The sequence below is a fragment of the Crocodylus porosus genome, unplaced genomic scaffold, assembly GCF_001723895.1.
Source record: "Crocodylus porosus isolate Cpor-Errol unplaced genomic scaffold, CroPor_comp1, whole genome shotgun sequence".
Classification (NCBI taxonomy): domain Eukaryota; kingdom Metazoa; phylum Chordata; order Crocodylia; family Crocodylidae; genus Crocodylus; species Crocodylus porosus.
Genome location: NW_017728916.1, coordinates 22,892,622 through 22,903,569, shown reverse-complemented (window position 1 = coordinate 22,903,569; position 10,948 = coordinate 22,892,622).

Here is a 10,948-nt window from a genome sequence, read left to right as displayed (position 1 = left end):
ACTGCACAGTAATTTTGGTTACTGCGCAGTAAAGGCACATGTGTAGATGCTCCCAGTGTGCATTTGATTTTTTTTCCTGTTAAATTAGCAGTGTTGCATAATCTGACCATGTCAATTTTAATGTGTATTCTGAATTTATAACAAAATTCTGATTTAGATGACACAGTGTTTACTGTTTCCATGTCAGAAGAGGGTGGTTTACTTTAAAGTACAGTTTCAAAAATTGTGGAGCTTTAACAAACCTTGACAGTAGGTTCAATGTCCTCCTAAGCAATTGGGTTTTTTTATTCACATTGGAAAGTCTTCACTATTTGAACATTTTGGTGGTTTGTATTTTGGTAAAATGGGGGGTAGATCTGTCTAGACACTTGTGATCTGTAAATTGTGTTTAGTATTGAAGTTTGCTCTCCTCCTACTGATGCTGTTTGCTTCCATGTTGTAATTGGACTCAGATACTTCTTTCCAGCAGTGCTAAGCTGCATAAACCAGAAAACTGTAAATACAGTTCCACTCAACTGTGTCTCACTGTTTAAGCTCAGACACTGAATGCATTGGACAACCTGGCATTTTGATAACAAAACATAGCATTTTATAGCATCTTCTGTCTGAAGAATCAACTCCAGTGGGAATTCCTGTTCATTACAAATTGAAATCATCATGGATTTTTCCTTCTTTCTCTCCTGCTGCCAGTGTTTGGCTTTTGTTTTTGTTTTAGCCAAGCACCTTGAGTTTGCATTTAATAATGTGTTCCACATGAACAATATGAACATTTTGGGGTAGGGTTTACTAGAATTGATTATGGAAACACGTATTTGCTGTAAGCCATAAGGTTAATATTTTTCAAAAGGAATAATTTCTTTGAGGGAAGAAAATGTAACTAATGCGCTAACTTTCAAAACTTTAAGTGAAATATTTGTACTTAGGTTTTTTGTTTCTTTTGCAGTGATGGGTTTGTTTTTTGGAAGTGATTTTCCCTCTGACTTCTCTATCCACCTCCACTGACATCCCAAAGGACAACCTAATATTTTTTTGAATTTCTTTCTCTTTAAAGAATTCCGTGCTTATCCCATCCAGATCTGATTCAATATCAACAATTACAGTTTAACTGAACAGTTAAGTGTTTATTTTAATTTGGATAGCTGCATTTTCACAGTTCTCTGTAACAACATCCCTGCTAACATCTTTCTTCTTCTACAACCAATTCTGCTCACTGTTTCCACTCATATTCCTCCCCGTGTTTCCTTTGCATACTGCTAATTTGTAATTTTTCATGCATGGACCATACATTCCTTTTTACTGTATACAAAGTGTCTTTGTCCTATGCTTTCAAAAAATCCTTTAGAGCACTCAAAGTGTTACAACTGATTGTTTTGTTTGGTTTTATTATTAGTCTCCAGGTACTTTTAGACTGCAAAGATATTTGAACAGTAGAACAATTTACCTCTTTTACAGTGTTTAGTCAGGTTTCTAATTAAATGCGGTTTTCAATTGTCTAACAGCATATTGACATCATTACAGCTAATCTGATCTTCTGAATTGGCTCTTTGGAAGACACAAACTATGCCAATATGCTTGGCACAATATATAGGATTTTTTAAGTGATGTAGGTTCCTAAGTTCCATTTATTTTTAATGATAATTAATCTTCTAAATGCTTAAAGTTATGAGGCATATGGATAATTTACTGCACCATGAAGGGAGCTATGGCTTTACCATGTGTCAGCTTTTTCATGGTTGCTGCCTGTGTGCATGCTTTCACCCTATAGGAAATGGAATTTAAATAGTGATCAATCTGTCCCCAGTAGAAGAAGGTAAATCACTAAAATTTAGGACCTTGTGGATGCATCTACATGTGCATTAATGTACTTTCAAAAATGCACATTAAATTTTGTACCTCTAATATGAGGTACTAAATCAATGTGCATTAGACTGCTAATGCACAGTAGTACAAGTGTATGCATTTTAAGTGATGCTTAATGAGCAGTAGCCTATTTTACTGCACATTAGTGTATTAGCACAGATTTTTATGTGCTGCTTTAATGTGCAGTAGAATAGGCTACTGCACACTAAAGTGCATGTGTAGAAGCACCCTTTAACATGGTAATTTTGGGCAACTTCTGGAGTTCCTAACTCATGGATTGTCTGCCCAGTAATACTTGAAACTATTTTGAAGCACTCATTAAGCAGCTCGAAGTTATGCCGTTCCAGGGCAGGATTATCTCTGATCCGTTTTACCCAACTCGATTTTACACTAAGGCGCAGTCACTCTAGGCTACATCTTAGTGTAAACATTCCATCTGCCCCCACTTCCACTTCCCTGCTGGGTCTGATGGGGCTCACTACCCCTTCCCCACTCCCTAGCAACCCAGATCCCTCTTGCTGCCCCCTTAACCTTTGACCCCTTCCCTCCTGCTTACCTGTGGCTGCCTGCACTGCCTGTCCCAGGGAGCAGGCAAGGAAGGGTGTACCTGCCTGCTTAGCTGCCACCACTGCTGCTTTTGCTCTCTAGGCTGGGCTCAGCCCAGAAAGGAGGGGCAATACAACCCAGGACAGACAATGCAGACAGCCACAAGTAAGTGGGGGGGTGGGGTGGGAGAGAAGCCCTAGGGACAATGAAGCCCTGTTCCACATGTGTATTCACTCTTGGAAATGGGACTTAGGTTTCTAAGCACTTGAAAGTTTAGTGTGCAAAAATGTATATTTACAAACAGACAGACCTCCATCTGGTTTGAATTATTCCTATCTCATTAATTCCCTCAAAGAGTTTCTGTGGTTTGCCTTCATAATCTATCTTCCTAGAGGCATAACTAGCAGGTGTCTGACCTGGGTTAAACCTTGCCAGGGGTGGTGAGTATGTGTTTCGTGGAGAGACAGTGTTACCTGCCCAGGGACTCGGTCCCCAGCTGTGGCAGGTGTGGAGCAGTATGCTTAGCCCTGGCTCCTGCTGCTGCTGCTACGGTACCAGGTTAGAGTTCCTGCGCCCAACTGCTGCTGCTGTAGTCATTCTCTGATGATAATCTGGTACAAAAAATGTATGGGCTAGTTGCAGATGGTAGTCAAATGAGCCAGGAAAATGTACAAAGAAAATGTACAAAGAGCCAGGAAGTGTGCAGCTGTGTTTCTTGCCTAGTGTCACTGGCTTCTGTGTGATTCAGTTTACCCACATATAAGACAGGGCTAATATTACCTACTTCACAGGAATGCCGTGAGTCTTAATGATTTACTGTTTATGAAATGCATTGAGTTAATTGTATAAAAAACACCATAAAGGGACTAACTGAGCAGTCAATGAGCAAAGAAAATGATCATTAACTTCTCTTTGGCTTCCTGTGGGCCAAACTGTGTTCTCAATTTACACCCTGTGTAATCCCATTGTAATTATTCTTGCAACTGCCTTATCAGTACTTGAGGAGCCAGTGATTACCATAATAATAATGAATTGGCTTACTGCTAGCTAAATTCTTTTATTTTTTAAGATACCAAAGTCACTGAAAAACTTTGTATCACTACCAATAGAATAATAGGACTCAAACCTTAATCCCTAGGTAAATAGCTGATACAGAGAGCTACCCTGACATATTTCTTTTTTGTGTGTTTACTACATGCTTTCATGTTATGAGACAGCCTGGTCCTTTGACAATGAATTTCTGTATTCTTCTATTGTCAGCTGCCATACTGTTTGCACCATTAAATAAATGTCTTCCAAACCATGCCCTGGGGAGCTATTACAAAGCGGTATGAGTCATAAAAACAGCAGATCTTGCTTTTCTATCAGAGATTGTACCTGGCATAAAGGCACATTTAGTATAACCAGCTTTACATATTTTCCTTATCATAGCATGTCACATTTCTTTTGTATTCCCTAAATCAGGGCAAATACTGCAAAAGCTTGTTTGTGACCATTGATTTGAACATATTTAAATAACTTTGGTTCAAGTGTATTGACCCCATTTTAATTTTAGCAAATAATTTTAGTGGCCTAGTTTATGGACGGATGTGGAAAAAGTGAGTTCTAGCTATGATAGCTATGAATAGCTATGTTATGGGCTGAAAATAAATTTAAATTCAGTTTCAAATATTTACACCACAAACTTTACACCAGGCTATTGTCATACAATTGTGGAACAAAAGCATACTATGTGACCTGTGTTTCATATTGAAAATATAAATTGTTAATGGTAATTTTGGTATAAAATACTTACAGTGAATAGTTTGTAAGTAATCCAGAGGTTGAAATATGGTTACATAAAAGCATGCATCAAATATTTTTTTTGAAAAGCAATACATGCATGCGAATTGTGATCTGTTCACAGACAATTCAAGAACAGAAAAAAGGCTCATGTATTAGCTGTAAAATAGCTTTGAAGAGTTTACTAGCAGTACACGCTTAGCAAACACCATTTCCCACTCTGGCAAAAAGAAAGAACAGACATTTAAGTCACATTTGTATATTTCAAGTAAAAGTCTGATATAGTCACTAATAATGTTCTGAACAACTTTTTCCTCATGCAGAGCTGTGTGAAAAAAATCACTGTTCATTACTATTCAACAGTAGTAGCTATAAGCTCTCATGAAATGAAGTTCCTGATAACTTATTTTGTTTTTTACACAAGATATCTGAATTTGTATTTGCATTCTTGTTTAAAATAACTTTCCCCTGCAAAATGAAATGATCCACATGATTGTATGGAAAGTGGCAAAAGATGAGGGTTAATTTGTCACCCGATTGGGCACTTTTAAGGCACTCTAAGGCTGCACATTTCTGTCGGGGCATGGCTATAGAGCACTTTCAGGGGGGCAGTCACAAGGCAAATGTTACTTCTGTCAGTGTCCCATATCTCTTTGTGGCTATTTCATTTGCATAGATTTCCTCCTCTTCCTTCAGTGCTGTAGATGCAGTTCAGCAGGCAGGGTTGTATCTAGTGAGAGAAATATGAAAGTATATGTATGTTGACTTCAAAGAAATTGAATTAGTCATTATATTTAGATTTCTCTTCCAGAATGCTCCATAGGAGACAAAACCAGGCTTTGTATTATCCTAGAAATGGTTTGGCATATTGCTGAGCTCATGAAAAAATGGCCTTTTCATGATCTTCAGCTTAAGCAAGTGAGTTGCAATAAGACTGATTCAGTGTTTCATAAAAGGTACAGCATTCTGCATTCTGAGTGTCTCATATTTTTTTATTTTACATATTATTTATTTTAATAATCACCCTTCTAAAATGGCTTTGAAAGCCAGTGTCTGATTGGTTAAGTATTCCTGATCATTTAAATATATACCTAGAAACTGATTAAAATACCGGGAATATATTATTTGATTAGTGAGAATTAATCATTATAGCTACATTTTGTTTTTAAATGTGCTTGCTATTAGAATGGAACATTTAAAGTTATTCAATTAATATTTTGATTAACAACTTAATTTGGGGAAACTTTGATATGCCAGAATGACTTAAAAGAGCAGAGAAAGAGGCTAAAATTACTAAATATATTATTTGTCTTGAATTATATACTTAATTCTAGTGTGACCACATGCAGTTCCATCACAGCTGAAGCTTAACCTGAGACATGGGAAATCATAGTAGATGATCTAATGGTCACATCTGGCTGGAAATGTTTACAAGTAGACAGCAAGAAACTGAATTGCTTTGTGATGGTCTTGTTAAAAATTGACAGGAAGACTAATACTATCATGTTTTTGTGAGTTAGTTTTTTCAAGATAGGTTTGAAGCTGACTAGGTGCAATACTTCCCTGACTTATACTGATGAAGGATTGCCTAGTAGTTGTGGCATTAGCCTTGAATGTGGAAGACTAGGGGTTAGACTTTATCAATGGCAAATTTCTTATGGGATATTGGGCAAGTCATGCAGGGCATTTTTACGCATGCTCTGGGAGTAGGGAGTGTTTAGAGAGCCACTTTAATTAAAATGCCTGGAGTGTCTTGTGTATCTATGCCCCCACACTGAAAAATGGCAGCAGGGCACTTTAACTAAAGCTCATTGATCAAGTTTTAGTGCTAGTGCTCCCACCACCATTTTTCAGCATTGGGGATACTAATACACAAGACATTGGAATCTGGAATGTAGCAATTAATGCACTCCAGCAGACTTAATTCAGTCTCTCTGATGCACTGTAATTACAGTACATTGGAGCAGCCTCGCTGCTCGTATATAGATGCCCTTAGCTTCTCTGTGTCTTAGGCCATGGACAGACATACATTTGAAGCACACTATCCCAGAGTTCTTCAGATTCGGCATACTTCAGTGCCATACAGATGTGCAGAGATGACCCGAGCAGGCAAAATCAGCCATGCGGGGCCCCGCCCCTGCTCTGATCCCAGATTTGAACAAGCTGTTAGTGGTGGGGGGAGTGAGTGACTGGAGGCAAAGCTGCCCCTCCACCCAACTCCATGCCACCGCTGCTCCACTCTGCTCTGTGGGGGCCCCTAAAGTGCGGGGCTGGGGACAGTCACCCCAAATTGCCCCCCCACCGGACGGCCTTGCAGATGTGTACCACTTCTCCTCCTTTGAACACTTCAAAATGGCTGTGCAGGCGAGCAGCAATAGTGCTTTCCAGCAAGGAAAATAAGCAGGAAGAATTGTGAGTCTTAATACATTGATTTTGATGTAATTGGGATAACTGAGACTTGGTGGGATAGCTTGTATGAATTAAGTATTGTATAGATGGTTATAATTTGTTGAAGAAGAACAAGCAGGGAGAAAAGATGGTAGTATTAACATTACAAGATGCCCTTGTTCAGATGTGTGGTAATAAGCAGGAGGTAGGCCTACTGAAAACCCGACAAGAGAACAGCAAGGATGATATCACAGTGAGGATTTGCTGTGGACCACCAAACTAGGAAAGATGAGGATGAGATGTGGATGGGTCCTTCGTTAAACAGCTAACAACAGTTTCCAAATATGGTGACATCTGCTGAGCAGGGGCGAGGGGAAGAACACAGCAGTGCACCAGCAATCTGTCAAGTTCTTGAAGTGCACAGGGGGAAACTTTTTGGTACAGGTGGTAGAATGGCCAACTTGGGGGTGGGGGGAAACTCTAGTCAGTTTGCTTACAAACAAGGAGAAATTTGTTGAGAACATGAAAATGAAAGGATACTTGTTTAACAGTGACCCGGCACTGATAAAGTGAAAGGGTAGGCAATAGAAGATTTGATTGACTGAACAGTGACCTCTTCAATGACTAGAAGTTAAAAAAGAAATCCTATAAAAAATAGGAAAAAATTCCAATATATTCCAGTATAAGCATGAGGGGAGAAAATCAGGAAAGTCATGGTACAATGAGATGCAACCAGCAAGGAACACAAAAGGCAACAGAAAACATTATACAAATGTCAGAATTAAGAGGAAGATTAAATAGACTGTAGGTCCCTTGCTGAACACAGGGGTCAATCTAGTAATGGATTGTGAAAAGGTTAAAGTATTGATAGCAAAAATAGGGGAGGAGATAAACACCTGAGGGTGCGTCTACATAAGATGTTTATTTCAGATCTGCTTAATTAGCTCTGCAGTAAAGTCTCAGCATCTACACGTGCAGCCCTATTACGTCACAGTAAACTAATTAACTCTGCTGTAGGTTAGTACCTGTAAACACGTGTACTGTCCTATGGCACAATTTTTTAGTGCACAGCAACACACGTGTGGAGGCTGCTGGGGCTGGCTGGGGAATGAGGGTGCTTCACTGCAGGGGCAACTGCCAGCTTGCCGAGCACTGGAGCACCCTTGTGGCCCAGCCAGTCCCTCTGCAGCACATTGAGTCAGGTTGGAGCAGCCCCAGACTGGCCAACTGACCTCTTGGGCCTCCTGCTAGCCAGGGCTGCTCTGACCCTTCTCAACATGCTGCAGTTCTAGGGGCACATGTAAATATGGTGCACAAGAGCAATAAACTCCAGTGCGATATGCACCAGATTTTATTGCATCACATTAATTTTGCATACAGACATGCCCCTAATGTAGTGGGAAAACAATGTAGGGATTCTTAAAGAAGTTAGATATTTTCAGATCATCAGGATCAGATTGGATGCATCCCAGAGTATTGAAGGAGTTGGCTGAGGTAATTTCAGAGGCATTGGCTCCCGTCTTTGAGAAATCACAGGGGTTGGGTGAAGTCCCAGATAATTGGAAAGTGGCAAATGTCATGCCCATCTTTAAGAAGAAGTATTCAGAAATTATAGACTGGCCAGTCTGAACTTTGGTAGCTGGAGAGACTATGGAGTAGTTCATCAAGGTACCTATTCTAAGCACCAGGAGAAGAACAAGGTAATCACAAACAAGTAAAATGGGTTTAGCAGGAGCAAATCATGCCTAAACAACATGACTGCCTTCTATGACAGGGTGATAGGATATGTGGATAGGCACAGAACAGTGTATATAATATATTATCATCATAGCAAGGCTGTCTCCCATGACATGCTCATTAATAAATTAAGGAATCACCATCTAAATGAAAGTACTGAAAAGATGTGTAAGTGTTCGGATCATCATTTCAAAGAGTAATCATCAATGGCTCGATAACTGGGAGGAAGTGTTAAGTGGGGTTCCCAGAAGGTCTATTTTTGTTCAGTATTCTATTCGGCATTCAGTTTTAATGATTTGAGTATATACTTAGAAAAAGTGTGGATGACACCAGGTTGGGTGAAGATGCAAACAGTGCTGTTGGGCAGTCACAATTTAGGATGACCTTGATAAAGTGGAAAAGTCATCCAAAAATCAATTGAAAGTCACTAAGGCCAACACTTGGAATGGAACAACTACATTCACAAATACAGACTGGGGAATGATTGGCTAAGCTACAGTGCTGCAGAAAAAGGACCTCTGGGTTATTGTAGACTAAAAGCTAAATGTGAGCTAACAGTGTGCTCTTGTTGGGAAAAGAGCCAATAGCACACTGGGCTACATCAATAGGAAGAAAGTGACTTGACTTGACTTTTAAATCAAAGAAAGTAATTCATCTGTATTGGTGAGATGTCATATGGAGTCATGTATCCAGTTTTGGACACTTCACTTCACAGGAAATGGGAACAAATTAGAAAGAGTCCTTTGGAGACTGACAAAAATTATTAGAACTAGGAGACATGATTTATGAGGAAAGGCTAAAAGAATTGGAATTATTTAGTTTGGAGAAAAGAAGATTTGATATGTATTCAAATACTTGAAGAGTGGTTATAAAGAGGGTAGGGAAAAGCCTATTCTCTCTGGCTGCAGGGGACAACACAAAAAGCATTGATCTTAAATTATTGCAAGAGAAATAAAAATTGGAGATAAGAAAGAACTCTCTCATTATGAGGGTGGTTCAGCATTGGGACAGGCTGTCTAGAGTTTGTGGAATATTTCCATATATATCCAGAAATGTATTTTCCATCCCTTGAAACTTTCAGGAGTGTGTTAGATGGACAATTGAGTGGGTGATTCTCAGTCTTTTTAGATTCAAGACACTACTTGGGAAAATGCCATCTTTTAACTTTCACGTTTTTTGATTGCAGAAAAAATAACAAATCTTGCTGCAAAAAACCAAGAAAGATCACAGTATATTTTACACTATGGATTCCTATCTGAAATCCCTGGGTTTGTCTTGTAAACTGTGTGTAAATGTTTGCCATGTAATGGTGCTAATAGTGCATAGCACCCTTAAAAGCATCTTCATGGACTCTGGTTGAGAATCACTGGCTTAACAGATGATCCTGCCTTGAGCAGGTGGTTGGACTAAAAGTCATTTTAAGGTCCCATCCTGTCTTGCTTTCGTATAATCCTATCTAGCCTGCTCAGGATACCAAGGTGACTCACACCAGTGTACAAAAATAGTATGTAAGTTATGCTGGTATTAATATGTTTTGTGTCTACACTTTAAATTTCCTTTTGTATTTTACCTCTTGTCCAACCCTTTTTATGGCAAGGCAGACAAGTTATTCTCCGTCTTCTTTCTGGTAGCTTTTCAAATATTTGCAAACTACTACTGTGTGCCTCCTCACCCCCTACCATTTTTCTTTTACCCCCAACTAAAAGTATCTGATTCCTCCAACCTTTCCTTGTATGGCTTGAATTCCAGTCCCTTTATAATCTGTGCTCATCTTTGGATCCATTTGAGTTCCTCTGCTCCTGTCTAAGAACACTGTGCCAAAAACTCAACACAGTACTCCAGCTGAGGCTCAGACAGTGCTGGCTAAAGTGGTTCTGTCACCTCCTGTGCCTTGCATACATCTTGGAGTAAGTGGAGAAAAGAAGGAAGACTATAAAAAGGAGAGAGTCGCAAAAGCCAATGGAATCCAAGACTTTAAGCAATATGAAGTGCTAGATGATTACACAGGGGACTATGAGATCAAAAACCAAGACAATGAAATAAACTATTTGAGATCTTAAAGGACTATCAGTGGATTTAGGTAAGGAGAAAACAAATTGGAAGGGGTCAACGATAGAGTCATAGTAGTGGAACAAACAGCGTGCTAGTAGAAGATGATGTTCTTGATACGTTTGGAGGTGAAAAATAAAGAGATGGAACAATAGCTGTAAGACAGATGGGATCGGGGTGGGCCATTTTTAACATACAAAGTGTCACGGGGTGGCCCCGCAAGCGGCCGTGAGCTCGCGAGCTCCCCTTTGCCGTGCCAATTAGGGTGGTCTGGCACCCTCTACTCGCCCACCACGTCTTTGCTGTTGAGGTTCAGAATGGGAGGCTGCCTACTTCCACCTAACGACACCTTGCTGGTATCACCTCCGTTCCAAAGTGGGGGTACTCTCACCCCAGCCTTATGGGCAAATGCGTGCCTCCAAACCTCCCCTTTAGCACGCCCCAAGCCTCGCAGCTGTCCCGGGGACGTTGTACGGTCCCTCACCCCTCTGGAGCCCTCTCTCGGGCACCCTGGGCTCCTCGCCCGCCTGGCGCCCCTGGGCCTGGCACGTAGCCACCGCCCTAGCTCCTCTCGCCCCTCTCGGGG